At 35.7% G+C, this 22,695-nt stretch overlaps 1 protein-coding gene across 5 annotated transcripts in view; it reads left to right on the top strand.

The window, feature by feature from the left end:
* SNTG1 (syntrophin gamma 1) overlaps window positions 1-22,695 on the top strand; it is an 814,835-nt gene that overhangs the window by 275,206 nt on the left and 516,934 nt on the right. For 4 of the 5 annotated variants that reach the window (XM_072804667.1, XM_072804668.1, XM_072804670.1 and 1 more), the window contains one exon: window positions 5,891-5,965. The exons of the other annotated variant lie outside the window; for it this stretch is intronic. The gene's annotated coding sequence lies outside the window, so the exon portion shown is untranslated. The remainder of the gene's footprint in view (window positions 1-5,890; window positions 5,966-22,695) is intronic. 5 annotated transcript variants of the gene reach the window in all.

Genomic DNA, 22,695 nt, shown 5'->3' with positions numbered 1-22,695 from the left:
CTGAGTACCCAGATGTCCCTCTAATATCTATTTTGATTATCTCTGGCATAATCTTTATTACTTCCTTCTCTCTTCCAGCTTTGGAGTTATTTTGCCATCTTCCCTCCATGTCCTTAAGTTGTCATGTTAGGCTGTTGATTTGAGATCATTCTTGTTTTTAATGTAAGAGTTTCCATCTATTGATTTCCTCCTTAGCATTATTTTTTCTGTGTCCCATGTTTTGGTGGGTTGTGTTTTGTTTTCAGTTAACTCTATGTATTTCCTAATATCTCTTGTGATTTTTTTGAACTATAACTTGTTTAAGATGTGTTGTTTACTTTCTGTACTTTTTTGGTCTGATTTTCTATCCATTATTCAGAGTGGAGCAGTGAAGTCCGCAACTATTATATACCTGTGTACATCTCCCTTCTGTCAGTTTTTGCTTTATATATTTTGATAATCTGTTACTAGATGCACAAATATTTATAATTATTTTATCTTCTTCATGTATTACACATTTTATTAGTATACATTGTGACTCTCTGTCTCTTATAAACATTTTTGATTTAAAGTCTATTTTACCTGATAATTGTATAGCCACCATTACACTTGTTTGGTTACTATTTGCATGGAATAAATTTTTCCATTTAATTTCTTTGTGTCTTTTCATACAAGATGAATATCTGGTAGATAGCACATAGTAGAATTATAAGATTTATCCACTCTGCCAATCTCTGCCTTTTGTTTTTAGAGTTAAATTCACTTATACTTAAAGTAATCACTGATAAGGGACTTAATTCTGTCATTTTTCTATTTATTTTCTTTACCTCATAGGTTTTTGTTCTTTATTTACTACCTTCTTTTCTATTTAGTTGATACTTTGTAGTGAAATGTTTAAATTCTCATTTCCTTTTATGTATATTCTATTGCTAATTTATTCATGGTTACTATGGGGATCACATTTAACATTCTAAAATTATAACACTCTAATTTAAATTTATATTAACCTAACTTTAATAATATACAAAAATCCTGCTTCTTTATACTTCTATCTATATTGTTTTCGGATGTTGATGTCACAAAATTACATCTTTATATATTCTATGCCCCCAAATATGAACTAATAATTCTTTTAAATGTATTAGTCTCTTAAACTAGGTCGAAAACCAAATGTGGAGTTATAAACCAAACTTATAATAATACTAGCTTTAGATTAATAATTTAAAAAATATGTTAATCTCTTAAATTATGTAGAAGACAAAAGGTTGGAATGCCTGTGTGACTCAGTCAGTTATATGTCTTCTTTCAATGAAGGTCATGATGTTTGGCTCCTGTGATTGACTGTCGTGTCAGGCTCCCTGCTCAGTAGGGAGTCTGTTACTCTCTCTCCCTTTGCCCCTCTCCTCCTACTTGTGTTCTCTCTCTCTCTCTCTCAAATAAACAATTTTTTTAAAGGTAGCATTATAGTTACAATAATACTAGTTTTTTTTTTTAAGTTGCCAATGTATTACCTTTCTTGAGAATTTTTTTTTTTTTAAGATTTTATTTATTTATTCATGAGAGGCAGAGAGAGAGAGAGGCAGAGACACAGGTGGAAGGAGAAGCAGGCTCCGGCAGGGAGCCTGACATGGAACTCTATCCTGGGTATCCAGGATCACACCCTGGGCCGAAGGTGGCGATAAACCGCTGAGCCACCCGGGCTGCCTGAGAATTGCTTTTATATCTCCAAATTACTATGGAATATTCTTTCATTTCACCCAGCAGGACTCACTTGAGCATTGTTTGTAGGGCTGGTTTAGTCTAATGAAGTCTCTTAGCTTTTGTTTTATAAAAATGTTCTAATATCCCCCTCACTGTTGAAGGGACGTTTTGCCAGATATAGGTACCTTGGTTGACAGTTTGTTTTGTTTTGTTTTCCAGTTGCACTTTGAATATATTGCCTAGTGCTTTCTGACCTCCACAGTTTCTGATGAGATAACTGCTGATAATCTTATTGAGGGTCAATTGTTTATTAAGTACCAATTTTCTCTTGCTGCATTCAAGTTTTTCTCTTTGTCTTTGGCTTTTATTAATTTAACTAAAATTGGCTTGGTGTGGGTCTCTTTATGTTCATTTAGTTTGGAGTTCTTTGAGCTTTTTTGATGGATGTATTAATGTTCATGAAACTTAAGATATTTCAGCAATTATTTCTTCCAAAGTTCTTTTTGCCTCTTTCTCTTTGTTTCTGCCTTTTGGAACTTCTACCATGTGCATGCCTGTTTTCTAGATCATGTCCCATAAGCCCCTTAGGCTCCATTTACCTTCCTTCAACATTTTTTTTTCTTTCTGCACCTTGGACTTAATACTTTCCATTGCCTTCTCTTTTTAAGCTTTCTCTTTATTAATATTTTCCTTTTTTTATACATCAACTTCCTGAATGTTTATATGGTTGACTGTGAGTCAGATTAGCACATTTGGTGACTTCTCAAATGTCAAGGGGCTCAGATAGAACAATTAGTTCCACCTCTGTGTGAGCTGTCATCGTTTAGTAGGCTCTTCTGGGCTTGTTTTTGTCACTGGAAAGGTTCTGAAAGAACGTGGAAATATGAAGAGTTTCTTGAGCCCTGGTTCCAGTACTAGCACATATTTCCTTCCCATGGAACCACTGATCAAGCCCAACATAGATTTAAGTGATAAGGAACTAGACATTCTTACTGGGAGAGGCTGTGGGCCAGTTGCAAAGGGTTTGAGACCAGAAAGAGTTAAGAATTATAACCCTTTTTACAATCCCTGTCATGGTTTTGAAAGATGTAATTTTTTCCCTGTCCCTATTATCCTAAGCTGACTGGACAAATCAACTCATTGCCTTGGCACAGTGATATTATAAAATGTATTTTAAAATGCAAGCCAAGAAAACATCACCGAGTCACTATCTTTTGATAAGTATTGTGAAAGTAATTAAGTAAAAATTATTTTGGCTTTCCTTTTTAATTTTTTTTAATCTTGGCATTCTTGAAGCAAAACTCTAAAGTGTCATTAATAATATTCATAGTGTGGAATGCTTTCTACTAGCCTGCAACTTGAATGTAAATCCTGACTCCTAAGTTTACAGCACACTGCAGTATGCATGTTTTTAACTACTGCTGGCAAGTTTAATTTGAGGTTGTCATTCTCTTACAACATACTTCATTTTATAACAAAAGACTCATGTTTGGAGGACACAAAATGTCTTTTGTTAACTAACAGGGTGCTGGAGTGAGTTTGGGCAAGAAGAAAGCTTACTGCAGTTCTGTGGACATCAATTGTAGCAGAGTTTTTTTTGTTTTGTTTTGTTTTGTGTTTGTAACATCAAAGCTGATAGCATTTTTCAAATAGTGACAGATATTCCATTTTAAGAGCTCTGACTTGTGAAATTCTTATTGTTTATTAAATGGAAAAAAAAGGTTCCTTTGAAAACACATCAAAATTTACTCTCCAGTCAAATAATGATGCTTAGTGTTACAAGTCTATGAAGAAACCCTATGTTGAAACCCAACTAGTATTTGGTAAATGTCAGACCTCATTAAATAACATTTGCTTAAAATGTCTATATAGATGAATAATGTTGCAAAATACTTTAGATTTCATCTATTTAATTTTCTTTCTTTGACTTTTTAATACTTATGTCTGAATTTGTTTTCTTCAATGGTATTTGTGTTACAGTGTTTTCAGTGAAGAACATTTTATTTTATTTTATGAAAATCCAGCATAGGGCATACAGGTAATATATTCATATCTATATTAAGTGACATACCTTGAATGTGTTTTTTAATGTCATGAGTATTCTCTTAAATTTCTCATTTAAAATATTTTCTATTGCATTCTTTTTTTTTTTTCTATTGCATTCTTAAATCAAAAAATAGAGTTGGATTTCTGGTTCTAAAGAAACTGGAGTAAAGTAAGTTTTGTTTATTTCTTCCACTTAAGTAGCACTTAAGATGCTGGACATCATATATAAAACATGCATGTTATAACCTAGAAAGGTAGATCAGTGAATTTAGAACCCGAGGTTCCCCTCCATACCCACAGAAAGCAGGTGTGGAGCCTCCTGAGTGATGACAGCGCACTCTTCTCTAAGAAATTCTCCTACTCTTACACCTCAACAGGGACCTGTGCAACAAGGACAGGCCCCTCTTTTGTTTCATTTGTTTGTGTTTAATTGGAGAGGTTTTGGTTATATTTATTATATCTGAAATAAAACCCATGGAATACATCTTATAGGAAAAAAGAAAGGCAGAAAATGGGATCAGGTTAAATAGTTCATGGAAAACATTTAAAGCAACAACAAAAACTTAAATTTTATGTACCTTGAGATACAATGTTAAGAATTGTACTGCAATTGGTATTATTTTCACTTAATACATAATTCTCAGTCATCAAATTTATGAAATAAAAACTAACCCTAATCACACGTGTGCAAGGTTTCCCAAGGCTGCGATCATGTGTTAACTGGAGTGTGTTCTGATCCCAGGCTCAAGGTCTTTTTCCAAATCCATATATAAGTCATTGGCAGAATCCAGTTTTTTCTGTTTCTAAGATTGATTTCCCTATTTTTATGTTGCATGTCAGCCAGCAGTTGCTCTGAGCTCCTACTAGCAGCTTTCTGAAGGTCTTAGGTATATGGTCTTCCCCTAGCAAGGCAGCTTTACTTCTTCAAAGTCAGGAGGAAACTTCTTCCCAGTTTGAATCTCTGACCCTTTGTAGGACCTTTCTTCCCTTGGCCAAGTCTGGCTACCCAATATAATCTCCCTCAGACTGGTTAACTCAAAGTTCGCTTATTTGGGAGTTTATGGCTAGAAAATTCCTTTGCCTTTGCCTTTGTCATCTAATGGAAACTCATCACAGAAGTGAAATATATTGTGGTCATGAGCTCAACTCATAATCATGGGATCATGGGGAAGGGATCATACATGGTCTAGGCCAGGGTATGGGAATCTAGGAGCCAGCCCAGAATTATTCCTACCATGTTTCAGAAGCTTATATCCTCATTTAGGGTTCTCAACATGGCTAAGGTTCAGATTTCTCTGTGGAACCTATAAAAAGTCATATATTCATATTCAGAAGCCTCTGTATAAATCTAAATCAGATTCAGAATGGGATGTATCTATTGAATCAGGTATGTATCTTTGACAAGCTATGCAAGCAATTTCTATGCAGCCAGCTGTGTGCTTCTGGAACTTCTGATAACCACTGCTCTATTAAATATGATATTTTACCTGCTTATCGTTTTAATAAAGTATTAGAACATTTTGAAAAGTATGATTGAGTTTGTGAGAGGACAAATAACATAAATGGGGTCATTAACAATGAAGTGCCAAAGGCAGAAACATCATTCTAGCCTTTGCAATTAGCAATCTGTTGCCAGGCTTTGATGTATAGAGGCCAACCCCCTCTCCCTCAGTATAAAACTGAGTTAATGGCTATGTCTCATTAAAAATAAAGGCATCAAATCAATAGTCTATTCCTCACAAGGAGTGCTTTTAAATATTATCAGTAATTTAAATGTGGAGTCTAATTCTAAAGGCTGTGGTGTAGGCAGCTTATATCTAAATGCCAACTACTGGTAGATACAATTTTGGGCAGGTTATCAAATATGCTTTTGTACTTTTTTTTTATAAGCCAATTTTCCCAAAGTGTGTTCTGCAGAACTCAATCTTATGAAATTAGCCATTTGGGAAATACTCATCATGTATTTTTCCTCTTGATAATTCACAAAGTTTTGAGTTACTCCTAGAAATTCACAAAGAAACATGTTTAAAAACGAATATAATATAAACATACATGGGGTGCATGTTTTCTTTGTGGATACAGTAAATAAATTTCAGTAGATAGATTATATTGCTTTAACTTTGTATACTCATAGGGACTTTTCATTTTTGCTTTCTGTATCCAGACTATTCTCCAGAATGTTGGGATTGCCAGAGAAGTGACCTCTGAAAAAGGAAAATATTGCTCTACCTAAATTCAAGTAAGACCATTACTTTTCAATGAGTCATTGTGAGTTAAATTGAGTGAATTTAATTTAAATCATTTACTTATGATTTAATGAAATTTAAATCATTAAATTAAATTAATGAAAAATAATCATTTTTCTACATTTCTATTACAAATTATTTTTTTCAATATTAAACTTTATTAAAGCTTTTTGCTCTAGGACAGTACCAAAAAACATAGTTTTTAAAATTTCCTGGTGTGGGGAGGGGAGCAATACTCCAAAACACATGTCAACATTCAGTAGTTAGACTGCATTTGGACGTGTCCTTACACCATAAGTATTTAAACAATTGTATTAAATTTGTGTTGTTCCTTTAATGAACATCTTACAGAGGAAAGAGCAATATGTTAGTTTTTCTAAAGCTTACTTTATGACATCAGTCCTCATCAAGGAGAGAATTGATATCATACACTTCTGTGAACTATGTGGTCCTGGAGAAAGAGTAAATATGTGACTATACAAGGGAGGCCTTGGCAATGTTTTAAAATGCTTCACAACACTAGAACATAGGGAACTATCACATTCTCTGTTGTTTATTCAGATAACAGATGATAAAGTGCAATGAAAATTAGTAAAGTAAATCAAATATGCCTTCAGAAAGAGAGCTTGAATCAGCATAGGCAAAGCAGGTGCAAGATGAGTATAAGTCTCTGACTTAGGCACCAAGACAAATATTACCTTTGACGGGATTCATACTCTATTTGCTAGGAATAGCAGAGCCTGGTCACCAAAGTTTAGGATCAAAGTCACCAAATCTATTTTCATAATAAATTTTCACAGTATTTTTGAGTTCTTAATTCTGTCATTCAAGGACTTATGTAATGGTTTTAGTGAGAATGATGAAACTCATCATCTGTTAAGTTTAAAGGAACATTAACACTTAAAAGTGTGTTGTGTACATATTGTTATATTAAATTACACTTAAAGGTAATATGATAATGGGAGGAATTCTTGAGTATATATCTGTGCTATGAAAATCATAGAGTTCTAGGACTAGATGCATCCATGCAGATGGCCTATTAATGGATTTCCCAGACAGGTTTCTTGAGGAGTATGGCAAGGTTCAGAACCACTTAGGATTCTAAGCAACTAGATCTAAAGTTGTTCTGGTTACTCAGTATTCTAAATATTTAATCAATAAATATTGTTATTTAACAAATATTTTTTGTTATTTAACAAATGTTGTTATTTAACAATAAATATTTAGAATGGAAGCCATATAGTGCTATATTAATCATAGTAGCACTCAGCTAGAGATGGATTCTAATAGATCCATTATTCCTTCCTTATTGAATCCTGATCCCCAACCACCTGAATGCAGGTAATTTTTGGCCTTATGCTAAAACACAAATAATTTTCATCATTGGAATAAACTTAGAAAATTCTAAAGCACATTTTCCAAGGAAGCAAAAATAACACATTCCAATGCATCACAAAATTATTATCCAAGGTTTTCAAGTGATTTTTCATCACTGGAGCATTTTTATAGTTAGACCCTTTCTTCAAATAAAATATCAGAGAGAAGTCCAAAAGATAAAAGAGAGGGGTAAAAAATGTTTTTGAAACAGGAGTGCATGTTCTAGAACTACTTGGCTTCTCTACCTCTGCCTTTTCTTACCTCTGCATCCATTCCTCATTCCCCAAAACCCTACAAACCTGACAGACATTAATATTTCCTGGAAGCTATGATTCTTTGTCTTCTCAGTCCTTGATTTTGAAGCTCATGTGAAATTATTAACTTAAACAGAGATAGAAAATGAAACATAGAAGTGGAAATTACCAGAATTATGTATACTGTGCTAGCCAGAAATGGAAAAGTGATTGCTTTGCAAGAGAGATCATTTATTACCAACTTAGGTTTCCCAGTGTCAGGTGTTGCCCTGTGTGCTTTCACTTCACCATTGTACAAAGCTCATTCTACATGATTTCAAAATATCCTACATGTAAATCCTGTCAGAAGTCCAAGAGAAGTACATATTTATGAATGAAAACAGGGAGAAAGACAGTCATAAGAAGAATAATGGAAATTCATTTGAGGATAGCTATTCCCATCCTCAAAGCACCTCACAAAGAATAGTTAATATTTTATTTTAAAAACTATCTCTAGATGCATTCAAACATGTTTTTACCTTCTTAGATATATTTTTTTGCCTCCCATATTTGTTTGTTTGTTTTAGTTTAACATACTCTATTGACAAACAACATGTCTGAATTGGTATTGCTTTTTTAAAAGATTTTATTTATTTATTTGAGAGAAAGAGAGAGAAAGCGGGAGAGCACAAGTGAGGAGGAGGGGCAGAGGGAGACGAGAAACAGACTCCTCACTGAGCGGGGAGCCTGACATAGGGCTTGATCCCAGGACCCTGGGATCATGACCTGAGATGAAGGCAGACACCCAACTGACTAAGCCATCCAGGTGCCCCTGAATTGATATTGTTTTGAGACAGGTTGAATAAAGAGGAGAAATACTAAACGTGCTCAAATAACACATAGCCTACCCATGTTGCCTATTTTCTGATATTTTGTACATATGGAATATTTCAAAAACTACATGTCTCTGCACATACTGTTACTGAATTCCTTATAGGCTCTGATCTGACCTGTAGAATTTTACTTGTGCCTCCTATGTTTTATTCATGCTATTTTTGTCCACATTTAAAGCTAAACTGCCTTAGAATGTTTGGATGGAAAATAGCCTCATGAGCAAGAGCAAACTGAATGTCCCCTGGGTGAGCAGCTGTCCCAGCTTGATCACCTGCCCCTACTTTGCTGGCTACTCTCTCTACTTGGCTAGAGGAATTTTCCTAAGCTTTCTTCTTATTGGCAGAATAAGATTACTATAATATAAACACTTAATATTTGAATAAAGTGTTTATAATATAAACACTTAATTTTATGCTCTTACTGCTTCTCTGAACTTTCAGGATGTTTGAGTCATCTGATATTGTACTTTGATTGGTGTTCCTGTGGTCTGTTCCTTTGTGTTACACACTGCATCTGCTACTAGGATGCAACTTCTATTGGCCCATTTTCCACCAGGATTGTTATTCAAATTCCCAGTCCTTTCAGGACATTTGTGGGTTTTGTCATTGGCTTCAATGGTAAAACGTCTCTATTTTTGGTTTTGCTGGCTCTATTGTCTGTCCTGTGTAAAGCGACACAATTATCAAAAGCAAAGAAGCTTAGCCGTGAGCACGGAACTTGTTTCATATTCTAGGCAACCTAATGTTTTTTGACTGAGCCCCATTCCCCATCTAACCTGAAATTTGACTGAATAAGTTGCCTGTGGGAGGTGTAGCTCCTGGCCATGGTACAAAGAGGGGTGCAAAGAGCAATGTTGTTCCCTGCTGACTTGTGTTTTGGTTTTTGCTTATTTTCTGTTTTCATGAGAGTTTGAGGAGAAAACTATAGTTTCTCTTTGTGACCCCAGATCTACCATCATGCCAAGATGTATAGGGTTCCAATAAATATTTCAGAAAAATTAATAAATTGATGAAAATATTTTTGGAGTTGCATTCTGTGCATTTTATTTTTAAAAAAAGATTTATATATTTATTTTAGAGTAAGAGATAGAGTATACATGAGCGGGGATAGAGGCAGAGGGAGAGAGAGAGAGAATCTCAAGCAAACTCCCTGCTGAGCTTGAAGCCCAACACTGGCTTGAGCTCATGATCCTGAGATCATGATCTGTGCCATAACCACGAGTTGGCCACTTAACTTACTGAGCCACCCAGGCACTCCTGCATTCTGTGCATTTTAGACATTCGCCCACAGTTGAGAAAATCTGGCATACACACACACACACACACACACACACACACATTTACTGATTGCTCTCCTTTCCATTTCCCAGTCAGAGTAAATTTTGGCAGCTCTTTGTATTGCTTTCCTTTATGGACATATTAATGTAGATTGCTTTAGTCTTGATAAATCCATTCCAGTTTCCTCTATTCTGGAAAATTCACTGAAGAGAAGGCTGGATAATTCTGGCTGAATGAAAACTATTGGCAGCCTCTCAGGGCTCAAAGTATGTTCTTTATTCATATATTCATGTATCTGTGTCCTGGCTGTGAAGAAGATTCACAAGAAAATCTTTAGGTTACCATCATATACCTTTGGTAAAAAGGAAACAAAAACAAATAGTTCTAAAGAAATCTCATAAATATTATTGCTTTAAATTTTGGACAATGTACCATAGCTACAGAGAAGAATTGGAGAAATTCCTGGAGTATGGCAACTGAGATGATGGAAGTGTACAATGTCCTCATGAGAGAATGGACCTAGTTCATATGCTGTCCACATCTTCTCAGTCTTGCCCAGTTTTTCAACTTTAGTCGCTTTCCTTGCTTTGTGGCTGGAATATTCCCAGTTATCACTTACACCATTCCCATGGATATAAAGCCTCTGTTGCAGTCAGTGACTTATTTCCTGCCTTCCCTGACAGTCTCTTCTACTGCTATACAAAGTGCCTGTCTTTAGCATAGCCTCTATTTTTCCCAGAAAGGAGAAAGTACAATACCTAGAGGACTTGATCCAACCCAACTGGACCCATGGAGTCTCTGATTCCCCAGAGTCTGCTCAAAGATACTGGTTGTGCTAAGAAGTAGAAGGGATTACAAGTTCACTAGGCAAATATGTACCAATGAAGCAGGATCAGGGATGACTTTGTGGGAGAGAGAAATATGCACTCTGAGGGGGCCCTGCACACAGAGGAGCCCCACATTTGATTTTATTTCCATTAAGTTTCACTGTGTGCTAAAGTCATATTTTTTTTTCAATGACAGAGTGTCATGTATCTATTATTAGAGTATCATGCAGAGGAGTTTCACCACCCAAAAGTATTCCCTGTGCTTGGCCTGTTTAGCCCTCTTCCTTCCATTCTAAATTCCTGGGAACCTTTTGTTTTGTTTTGTTTTGTTTTGTTTTTAATCATCTGTAGAGTTTTGCCTTTCCCCAAATGTTATGTAACAGGAATCATACAGTGTGTAGTCTTTTCATCCTGGCTTCTTTCACTTGACAATATGCATTTAAGAGTCATCATGATTTTTTTTTTTTTGGCTTTGTTGGTACTTTTTATCTGAATAATATGCCACTTTATAGAGTTTGTTTATTCAACTTACCTACTGAAGGAAATTATGAAGAAAGCCTTTATAAAACTTCCTGTGAAGGTTTAAATACGTTCTTGAATCAGTTGGCTGAGTATCTAGTAATGCGACTGCTGTATCTTATGGTAACAATATAGATAGTCTTGTAAAAACCTATGAATCTTTTACCATTTTGCATTCCTCTTAGCAATGAAGGAGAACTACTGTTGCTCCACATCCTTGCCAGCAAATGATATGATCAGTTTTAATATTTTATGTCTTTTTTTTTTGGTACACCTAGATGGCTCAGTTGGTTAAACATGTGCCTTCTGCTCAGGTAATGATCTCAGGGTACTGAGATTGAGCCCTGCATCATGCTCCCTGCTCTGCAGGGAATCTGCTTCTCTCCTCCCTCTCCCTCAGTGCACATTGTCTCTTTCTCTCTAAAATAAATAAGTAAAACCATTGAGAAAACAAAATAAAATTTTGTTTTTTAAAAAATATTTAGGGCAGCCCCGGTGGCACAGTGGATTAGCGCCGCACGCAGCCTGGGGTGTGATCCTGGAGACCCGTGATCGAGTCCCACGTCAGGCTCTCTGTATGGTGCCCGCTTCTCCCTCTGCCTGTGTCTCTGCCTCTCTCTCTCTCTCTCTCTCTGTCTCTCTCTATGAATAAATGAATAAAATCTTTAAAAAAAATAACTTTTAGAGTATCTTTTTAGAAATTAGGAGCCAAGACATTAGCATATTTTTAAAATATACTCTTATAGTAAGTAGAGACTTTTCCCCCTCAAAACAACAAAGTTTATTAACATAGGATCAAGCAAATGTACATCATGAAGGATATTTGGTGGGGGACATAGGCATTAAAGAATTAATAACAAGATAAAGTAGCTATAAATTCAAAATGAATTAAAGACCTAACGGTGAGACTTGAAACCATAAAAATCCTAGAGAAGAACACACAAAGTAACCTCTTTGATATTGGCCGTAGCAACTTCTTTCCAAATATGTCTTCTGAGGCAAGGGAAACAAAAGCAAAAACAAACCATTGGGACTTCATTAAATTAAAAAGCTGTACATTGAGGAAAGCAGTCAACAAAATAAAAGGCAATCTGTGGAATGGGAGAAGATATTTGCAAATGACATACCTGATAAAGGGTGAGTATCCAAAATATATAAAGAACTTACAAAACTCGACATGCAAAAAAAACAAGTAATCCAATTAAAAATAGGCAGAAGAATGGACATTTCTCCAAAGAAGACATACAGATGGCCAACAGATATATGAAAAAATGTTCAACATCACTGATCATCAGGGAAAACAAATCAAAACTACAATGAGATATCACCTCATACCTGCTAGATCATCAGGGAAATACAAATCAAAACTACAATGAGATATCACCTCATACCTGCTAGAGTGGCTAAAATCAACAACACAAAAAATAATAGGTGTTGGCAAGGATGTGGAGAAAGGAGAACCCTCTTGCACTATTGGTAGAAATGCAAACTGGTGTGGCCACTCTGGAAAACAGGATGGTGGTTCTTCAAAAAGTTAAAAATAAAACTACTCTATGATCTAGCAATTGCACTACTAGGTATTTACCTAAAGAATACAGAAATACTAATTCAAAGAGATACATGCACTCTAATGTTTATACCAGCATTATCTGCAATTGCCAAAGTATGGAAAGACCTCAAGTGTCCATCAACTGATGGATAAAGAAGAAATAGTATATATATACATATATATGAAAAACTCAGGCATCAAAAAATGAATGGAATCTTGCCATTTGCAATGGCATGGATTGAGCCTAGAGGAAATCAGTCAGAAAGAAAATAATTATACAATTTCACTCATATGTGGAATTTAAACAAATAACCAAAGAGTAGAAAAAAAAAAAAAAGAAGTGGAGGCAAACCAACAAAGAGACTCTTAATGTTAGAGAGCAAACTGATAGCCACCAGAGGGGAGGAGCGTTGAGGGATGGGTTAAATAATATTAAGGAGTACACTTGTGATGAGCAGAGGGTGTTGTATGCAAGTGTTGAATTGCTAAATCATATACTGAAACTAACAATAACATCTGTATGTTAACTAACTGGAATTTAAATAAAAGCTTTAAAAAAGAAATTCAAAATAATAAATCTATGTATCATAAACAGAAAAAAGTAATTATAATTAGTTGGAAGTTCTATCAAGGAAATGCTAAGTAGCTATGGGAGAAAACAAATGAGATTTCTTATTCTACCCCTTCCGTTCTTGCCTCTCCTCCCCCTTGTTTTCCTCCCTTTCCTCCCCCTCCCTCTTCATTCTCCAACTGAAAACTGTAAGGACATTTTAGGGGGTTACTTAACATTTAAAAGTTTTGGAATAAACAAATCAGAAAATGCAGTTAAAAGCAACACAAATTAATGCATAAATGAACAGATACAATATGAAGCCTCTTCATCAGCTCATAGTGTCTCTACCTAGTCAGTACTTTGTCAACAACATCCTCTACCTCTCAGCAAAATGTAGGCATATAATTGGACATTTTTTACTCTTGAAACACCAGTTATTCATAACATCTGCAACCATCCATTATTCCTGTCTTTTCACCCATTTTCTGCTGATTATTTTTGTTCTCCCTATCTTGATCTCTTTTTGTTTTATACTTAAATCTCATCTTTCTTCAATGCTGTTAACTCTGTATGTACTAATTCTTTACAGGAATATCCTTTCCTCTAGTAAAAGTCTTTTTATCATATAAGAACCAAACACACACACACACACACACACACACACACACACACACACACAAAGAACCAAACCCAAATCCTACCACCTTCTACAAATTTTGCAGGTACTTCAATCCTAATTGATTATTCTTTCTCTATACATATATGATGACATTTTAGACTATCTTTGTCTGTTTTCCCTACCAAATTGTGAACTCTTGAAGAGAATGGATTTACTCTATTGCTAATACTTGGTCAGTCCTGCTCATTTCATCTAGCCCGTCGGAACCAGGAGTCTCCAGTCTCTGTTGCTGGAAACTGCCCTGGGCATGATTTCCAATTAACTAAATCTGGCTCAGATTCCATATCCCTACATATCTTCCAGTCTCCAAACTCATTTTTTTCATACCTTGCGCCTGTTAGAAACTGCATCTGGCTGTTTGGACTTGATCTTTGTGTTTGATTTTTCTAATGGACTTTAACATAAATGTGACCCCTGGTTCTTTTAATTATCTTGATATAATTCCAACATTCTTGCCTTTGCACAAACTAAAGCTCCAGTAACAAACATTTGGCCAACATTTTCATGATTCCAGCTCCATAAATAGGAAGAGAGGGAGGCATAGAATTCAGAAGGTACTATTTGCACATTGTACATTCTCTTTATTTTTTTAATTGAATTGAGTTTAACTGGTATTTACAACATTCATTGATTCAACAAGTTAACATTTTGAGTATTTAAGGAAGAAAATAACACTAGTATAATGGATAATGGCTAACAGGTTTTTAATTTCTTTTTAAATGACTATGATTGCTTGTGTAAGTATAAAAATGCTTAAAGGTGAGAATATGCAAAATTCCATATGTAAGATTTCTTGGTGATGGATAATACTCAGTGATGGATATATAAAAAATGAGGTGCTTTTGAATTATATTACCTTTTAGTGTTTTAGAAGTCCATTTAGGATGTTTCCACATACTATTTTTTGAATAATACTGCAGGAAGATAAACATTTTGAGAAGAAGCCATTTGGCCAAATGAAGAAACAGTTTGTTTTATATGAATGTCATGACACAATACAAGAACTATTAGGCTATTTAAAAACCAACCCAAATTTTCGAAATTATCCTACACCTGTATGTAATTCCTGAACTCTGTGGAGCAAAAGGGTAAAATCTGAATAAGAACATAAGATTAGGGGATCTCTGGGTGGCTCAGCGGTTTGGTGCCTGCCTTCAGCCCAGGGTGTGATCCTGGAGTCCCAGGATCAAGTCCCACATCAGGCTCCCTGCATGAAACCTGTTTCTTCTCCCTCTGCCTGTGCCTCTGCCTCTCTCTGTGTCATGAATAAATAAATAAAATATTTTTAAAAAGAACATAAGATTATTTTCTAAAGTTAGATCAAAATTAACAAACCCTAAAAAAAAACCCTAAAAAAATAGAAATAAAATAAAATAAATTAACAAACCCTTTACTTTAAAAAGAGAATGACATTTACAAAGTGGGAATCCTGGTCTAAATTCTTATGTATTGAAGAGACAGAGAGAAATGAATATATAATAATAACCTGTCATTTGTATAGTATTTCACATCTTTTGTTGTGATTTTTTTTAAATTTCAGTGTAGCATCTAGCTTTTGATATATGGATGGTGGGTTCTATTATTGCCAATTGCATTTCTCCTAATTTGTATATTGTTATAATGGCAGATCAAGAATTGCCTCCTTGGAATTCAGTGAACTGATCCTTTTTTTTTTTTTTTTTCACTACATGGCCCAACTCAATTTATTAGTTCAGAGTATAAAGAATCTAAGGAATGAGTCTTCAGTTAAGTAATTAATAATTAATGAAGATGAAATGAAGAGATATATAAAATATGGATAGATGTTACTAAATGAAAATTATTTTACCATTATATCTACGGATGACCCAATGTATTAGTGATAATAATAGCCCCAATCATAACAAGAAGCATTTTTCAAGAAAAAAAAAAAAAGGAGAGTGTGTGTGTGCATCCATGCATCTGTGTGTCTGTGTATCAGACATCTCTTGAGAATTACTCTGCATTCTCTTAGTTTCACCAATCTCTTGGATCACTTATTCCAATTTTATCACTCCTACAGTGGTCAGTTCTACCTGGTTTTGAAATACTTTATGCAGGCCCACATCACCAGTTCCTCATCTTATTTCTATATCTCATACCCCTCAGCTATTTTCCCCTCCTTGGAAATTTCTGATTAAGGTGAGACATCAAGAAACCCAGAAACACTATGGAAAGATAAATCTGTGTTCACTGGAAACCAGAGTCAGTGGATGGCTTCTTTTCTCCTCTTTCCTCAGGGGCACTGCCCTGAGAAACTGAACATTTGCAGGAGCTTTATATGAAGTGGTGGCCACCTCTGAACGACTTCCTTTCATCCTTTCATCCCATAAGGTTGTAACCTCTAATCTGACCCAGTCTGCCATGCTTTCTGATCTCCTGAAACTTCCAACTATTGTCTCTCCTATTCACCTTTATCATTAGCAAAAGCTTAATCTCTTCAAGTGACATGAATACTCCTTTTACCATCTTGCTCTAATTTAAATTTGGACATCCCCTAGGGACAATACTTTCTCTCCAGGCTTCTCAAATGTGGTTGCCTTTTGTACAACTCATGAACCACTAGATCTAGAGGTGGGCATGTGTTCACTTTGCCCCTCTTTGCTTACTGCTTATCTAATTCGTCTATTCTTTTTGTTCTCGTAGACTACTGCTCTTTTGCAACGCATTCCATCAGATTTTTTTGCTCATATATAGGATGGCATCATCTACAGAAACATGGACATTCTTGCTCATTTCCTAAAGATGTTAGCATCTGTCTAGAGGTGTTTTTCTACACTACTTATGCAGTTATTATGCTTCAGCATTTATGTAGGAGATTAAAAGCTCTAAACTTTCGGGTCTATACCCTTTGAGTTGTTTGTCCTTTCATAACCATTTCAGTTAATTTCCTAAACTATATTATTGCCTTTCAGAAGTATCTCCAAAGTCTGTTTTTTGGCTCTATGTGCTATATTTATAGTTCCCTTACTTTGGTTATTCTACATCAGAGCTCATGGAGAACTTTTAATCCATTAATGCTTTACCCTCTTCACCATTTATAACCAGTTATGTCTTCATGCCCTTCTTATATAACTCAGATTCCATAATGCATCAGTATATTACTATCATACATACATTTTCTTGCCTTTCTTTCCTTTTCTAATATTTACCTGGAAAAACCTTAACCAAAGTTAAAACATATTTCTATCTCCTTGTCCAAGTAGCAGAATCAAGGAAAATATACAATTATTCTGATAAATCCATTTCTAATTTTATTTAAAAATTATGTATTTTTAAAAATTTATTCATGAGAGACACAGAGAAAGAGAGAAAGAGGCAGAGACACAGGCAGAGGGAGAAGCAGGCTCCATGCAGGGAGCCAGACATGGAACTCGATCTCAGGTCTCTAGGCCCGCCCTGGGCTGAAGGCGGTGCTAAACCGCTAAGCCCCGCGGGCTGCCCCATTTTAAATTTTTGATCCCAAACCTCAATCAGGTCATCACTATTACTTGTTAGTAATCATTTATCTTAGTTGGCTATTTATATCTTCATCATCGCCAAAACTTTCAGCAATCCTCCCTTCTCCATCATTTATATCATGCTTTTACTTTACTACAACAGAAACAGTAGAAGCAAGTTACTTTGTCTATTTATGAGGAAATCTATTAAACTACCTGCATTCCGGGGAACCCGAGTGGCTCAGCGGTTTAGCGCCGCCTTCAGCCCAGGGCCTGATCCTGGAGACCGAGGATCAAGTCCCACATCAGGCTCCCTGCATGGAGCCTGCTTCTCCCTCTGCCTATGTCTCTCCCTCTCTCTCTCTCTCTCTCTCTCTCTCTCTCTCTCTCTCTGTGTGTGTCTCATGAATGAATAAATAAAATCTTAAAAAAAAAAACTACCTGCATTCCTATACAGACCTCTCCTGTTACTGTGAGAATGGAATGTATATATACTCCTATCTTAGCCAAAAACTCTTCACTTTCTTATTAGATTCCATCTTTCTTCACCCCACTTAAGGACTTTCCTCCTGAAACTGTAACTTATCTATCCTGGTATCATCATCAATTTGTCTCTTTCTGTTCTATTCTTTATTTCCATCAGAAACATGGTTATGTCTTAAAATTAAAAATAAAATCCTTCCTTTAATTCCACTTATTCCTCTAGCTCAGTCTGAAATTTCTGTTTTCTTCAATGTCAGACTCCTCAAGGTAGCTGTAAATATTCCATGTTTCCAAATATTCACATCTTAGTAATTCCTGAAACTGTTACTCACTTGTTCACTCCTGAAACACAGTTTCACTGAAAACCCTTCTTATTGAGGTGACCAGTGATTGTTTAATATATATTTTTGCCTTTTAGTCTCCATTTAAAAATATCCTCCTTCATATCCCATTAACTCAATACTATTTATATTGCCTTTAAAAGTTGTTTAAACAATACATATTGGAGATCCAAGGGCCAAAAAAAAATGGTTATGATTGCTGTATTATTTTGAAAAAAATTATTAAAATGTTCCCATCTCAGATTTAAGTATCCTTTTCATGGAATTTATGAATCATTTTTTCATTGCAGTTATTTTCTCTTATGAGGTTCAAACTTTTACCAATATTTTAAAATCATGATTGTTCATTTTTAGCAAAACAAAGAAAAATTTGAAAATTTTTTATTCATGTGGTTACTTTGTGACATTAATTTCTCTGAGGATGATCACTGGCTTTCATAAAGTAATGAAGTTCTAGAGTATGCAACCATTTGCAGGTTGGTGCACTGGGTGGTTCAGTCAGTTAGGTGACTGACTCTTGGTTTTGGCTCAGGTCATGATCTCAGGGTTGTGAGATGGGGATGCCTGACTCAGTGTTCCATGCCTCGGGCATAGTCTGCTTGAGATTCTCTCCCTGCCCCTCCCCTGTTTGTGCTCTCTCTCTCTCTTTCTCTTAAGTAAATAAAATCTTAAGGAGATACTTGCATGCTGTGTTAAAAAGTTGTATCTCTAAATTTAGATTGTAGAGGTCAAAAGTTGATGCCATCATTCACCACCTGTGAGACCTTTGACAGTTTCTTAAACTCTCAATCTCAGTTTCCACATAGATAATAGTGTTATGGAGGAAATAAATGGATAATACATATGAAGTGCTTAATATCATATCTATCAAATAAGCAAATAATGTTAGGAAATGAATTTCAAATGCAAAATCCTTATCTCACTTTAAAGTTTATAAATAACTTTTAGAGTGCTGTATTTAAAATTTTATTTATCTTTTGCAGTAGCCTTGTTAAAAGGATCATTTTATAGCTGATAAAAAATAAGAAACATCAAATTATATAATTCATTTTGGTATAAACTCAGAATGCAATTGTTACACAGAATTCATAAGTTTAGATCATTTGCTATGAAATGAGCTCTATGGTCAAAAAGAATGCTGAATAATACCATGATGTTTGAGAAGGCATTTTATAAGTTCACGAATGGTAAATTGACAAAAGCACCATATTCAGGGAAGGTAAATTGGTATGTATTCCACAAAGAACCCAATGCTGCCCCTTCCATAATGGCAGCAATCCAATCTAAGCAATCTGCCACCAGGCAGCTGGCTGATCATAGCAGGATATGGAGCCATATTAGCAGTAGTTGTATCCAGTTTAGCCTGGAACAGTGGAACCCCATGTTGGTTAGCTCACGCATACCCTCCATCACTGTCACCATGGCCATTTTGTTCACCAACTCTGGGGAAAGAGGCTGACTGATATCAATAGAATGGGTCATCCTATCCTTTTTTAAATGACCTCTGCTGAGGTCACTTGTTGGAAATCATTTGCATATCTTCACATACTATGCCGATCTGGGTTGGACTACCCACATTCCTCTTTCCTAGACTCCCTTATCGCCAATATTCCTGTCATACTTCTTCAAATTCTTAACCATTCACTCAAGCCATTAGCCCAGGTCACAAAGCAGTCAGAGCATAAATCGTCTCTTCTTCCAGGCAGAGTGAACAGCCAGGTAGTTATATTGACCCAAATTCTGCCAACAGGTAGTATTTTACCTCATAATTTTCTTTAGGACTGTCCTGGAGTGAGGCTATAGTGCCCCATCTGTCCACCTGTAGGTGGTGCCTGTAATATCACAAAGCTACATCTGTATACTAAGCCTGAGTTTTTTCATTATCAGCCAACTAGTCAAAGGAACTCCTAAGGCCAAGGCCATAGATGCAGGCTGGGAGAGGGAATGCAGTGTACCATGATGGGGCCCATGGGCATGCAGATCCACTTCTTTATGCTATCTCAAAGCTATGTCCTTGGAACAACTCCCATTGTGGGAATGGTGGAAAGTGCATTCCAAGAACAGAGAAGAAGGTGAGGAGCTTCCAATAGCACAAGTTCAGCTTGCAGGCAGGTCAACTAGCCCTCATGTACTCCAACACCCAGGTACACTATAAGACCATGCAAGAATGTTTGTGTTAATTCTTCTTGCATCTAGTTACTTTGTGACATTTACACAGCAGAATCAAATATTTAACATATTTTAGAACAGGAACAATTTTGAGTAAGTATGAATATTGAATATTCTAGTCATAAAGTACATTATATTTACAAAAAAAAGTATAAAAATAAAAAAGAGAAATGATCTTAAGTTGGTTTTGGTAGTAGATCTAAGGATTGGGATCCTCATCCTAGATTCTAATCTACATTAAATTCTAGTCTAAGTCAATTTGCCTCTAGAGCATGTTTGATTGGAGGTTATTTTGTGAACAATAGGGAAAGATTTGATCATGTTATGGGTGTTTCAGATTTTGTATTTGAAAATTAAGTTATCCATAACAGTTATTTGGTAGCTTTCATTCATTCATCCATTCTGCAAGTATGTGTTAAATACCCACCAGGTATACTAGGTTCTCCATTAACACCAGGTATTCAAACATGAATAAGATGTAAATCACTGCCTTTATGGAGCTTGCAGACTAGTGATTTTAACTAAGTATTTACAGAGGAAGGCCAGCTTCCTGATTCTGATTTTTCCTAGAACCATTTTATGTTTCATTGTATAAGATGACATATCTAGTGCAAAATTCAGGTGTTAACTGTGTTTTACAGTCTTCACCTTCCTAGATTGAGGAGACCAGTCAGAACAAAGAAGAGTAAGATGCATGTTGTATCTTTTCTGCTCTTAGATTTACAATCTACATTAATTTTTATTCAATGTGTCAAATTAAAAAATAAAATGAAGGGCACCCCAGGTGGCTCAGCAGTTTAGTGCCACTTTGAGCCCAGGGTGTTGTCCTGGAGACCCGGGATTGAGTCCCATGTCAGGCTCCCTGCATGGAATGGAGCCTGCTTCTCCCTCTGCCTGTTTGTGCCTCTCTGTGTGTGTGTGTCTCTCATTAATAAATAAATTAACTCTTTAAAAAATAAAAAAATAAATAAAATGAAGTAATACTTTCAGTTATCTTTAAAACATATATTCTTATGTCACAAACTCAAACCCATCCTACCTGCTCTACTAAATTAAGGGGTATGGAATATTTTTCCATCTCTTCATGTCTTCCTCAATTTCTTTCAGAAGTGTTCTATAGTTTTTAGGGTATATATCCTTTACCTCTTTGGTTAGGTTTATTCCTAGGTATCTTATGCTTTTGGGTGCAATTGTAAATGGGATTGACTCCTTAATTTCTCTTTCTTCAGTCTCATTGTTAGTGAAAGATGAATGGATAAAAAAGATGTAGTTTATGTATACAATGGAATATTACTCAGCCATTAGAAATGACAAATACCCACCATTTGCTTCAACGTGGATGGAACTGGAGGGTATTATGCTGAGTGAAATGAGTCAATCGGAGAAGGACAAACATTATATGTTCTCATTCATTTGGGGGATATAAATAATAGTGAAAGGGAATATAAGGGAAGGGAGAAGAAATGGGTCGGAAATATCAGAAAGGGAGACAGAACACAAAGACTCCTAACTCTGGGAAATGAACTAGGAGTTGTGGAAGGGGAGGAGGGCGGGGGGGGGGGGGGTGGAGGTGAATGGGTAACGGCACTGAGGGGGGCACTTGACGGGATGAGCACTGGGTGTTATTCTGTATGTTGGCAAATTGAACACCAATAAAAAATAAATTTATTATAAAAAAGATAAAAAATAAAAAATAAATTAAGGGGTAATAGTGATGTACAATTAAAATTAAAGACATACTGATTTAAGCTGGCTATCAATAACATCAGCAACATTAGTAAGGGTATGACTATTTCCTTTTTTTTTTAAGACTTTATTTATTCATGAGACACACAGAGAGAGAGAGAGAGACAGAGACAGAGACAGAGGGAGAAGCAGGCTTCATGCAGGAAGTCTGATGTGGGACTCGATCCCAAGTCCTGGGATTATGCCCTGAGCCAAAGGCAGACGCTCTACCAATGAGCCACCCAAGCATCCCGGGTATGACTATTTCCAATCGGTTTGAAGTGCATAGCTACAGTTTTGATTTAAAAATTTTCTGTTTGAGAAAAGAAATAGAGAACTGGCTATAACTGACTAGCAGGTCATAAATCAAATGGATGTTCTTTTCCATTTGAAAACCTGAGAAAGGTATAGTTACGGCAAGTACTCATTTCCTTTATTTGCCAGTGCCTTTTAAAGGTGTATTATTTCAATGAAGTTTCTTTCACACTCTTATAGAAGATTTGTAAGCCATTTTAATGCTTCCAGTTGATAAACATGGCAAGATTCTGCACACATCACCGAAGTGATATTCTTGGTCATTTGGGGCAATAGCTATTATTAGCCAGGCAGTATAGAACAGGCTCCAAGTGATGAAGCAGC

The sequence above is a fragment of the Canis lupus genome, chromosome 28 (genome assembly GCF_048164855.1).
Source record: "Canis lupus baileyi chromosome 28, mCanLup2.hap1, whole genome shotgun sequence".
NCBI classification, from domain to species: Eukaryota; Metazoa; Chordata; class Mammalia; order Carnivora; family Canidae; genus Canis; species Canis lupus.
Note: the sequence above shows the minus strand (reverse complement) of the source record. Positions and strands in the feature narration are given on the sequence as shown.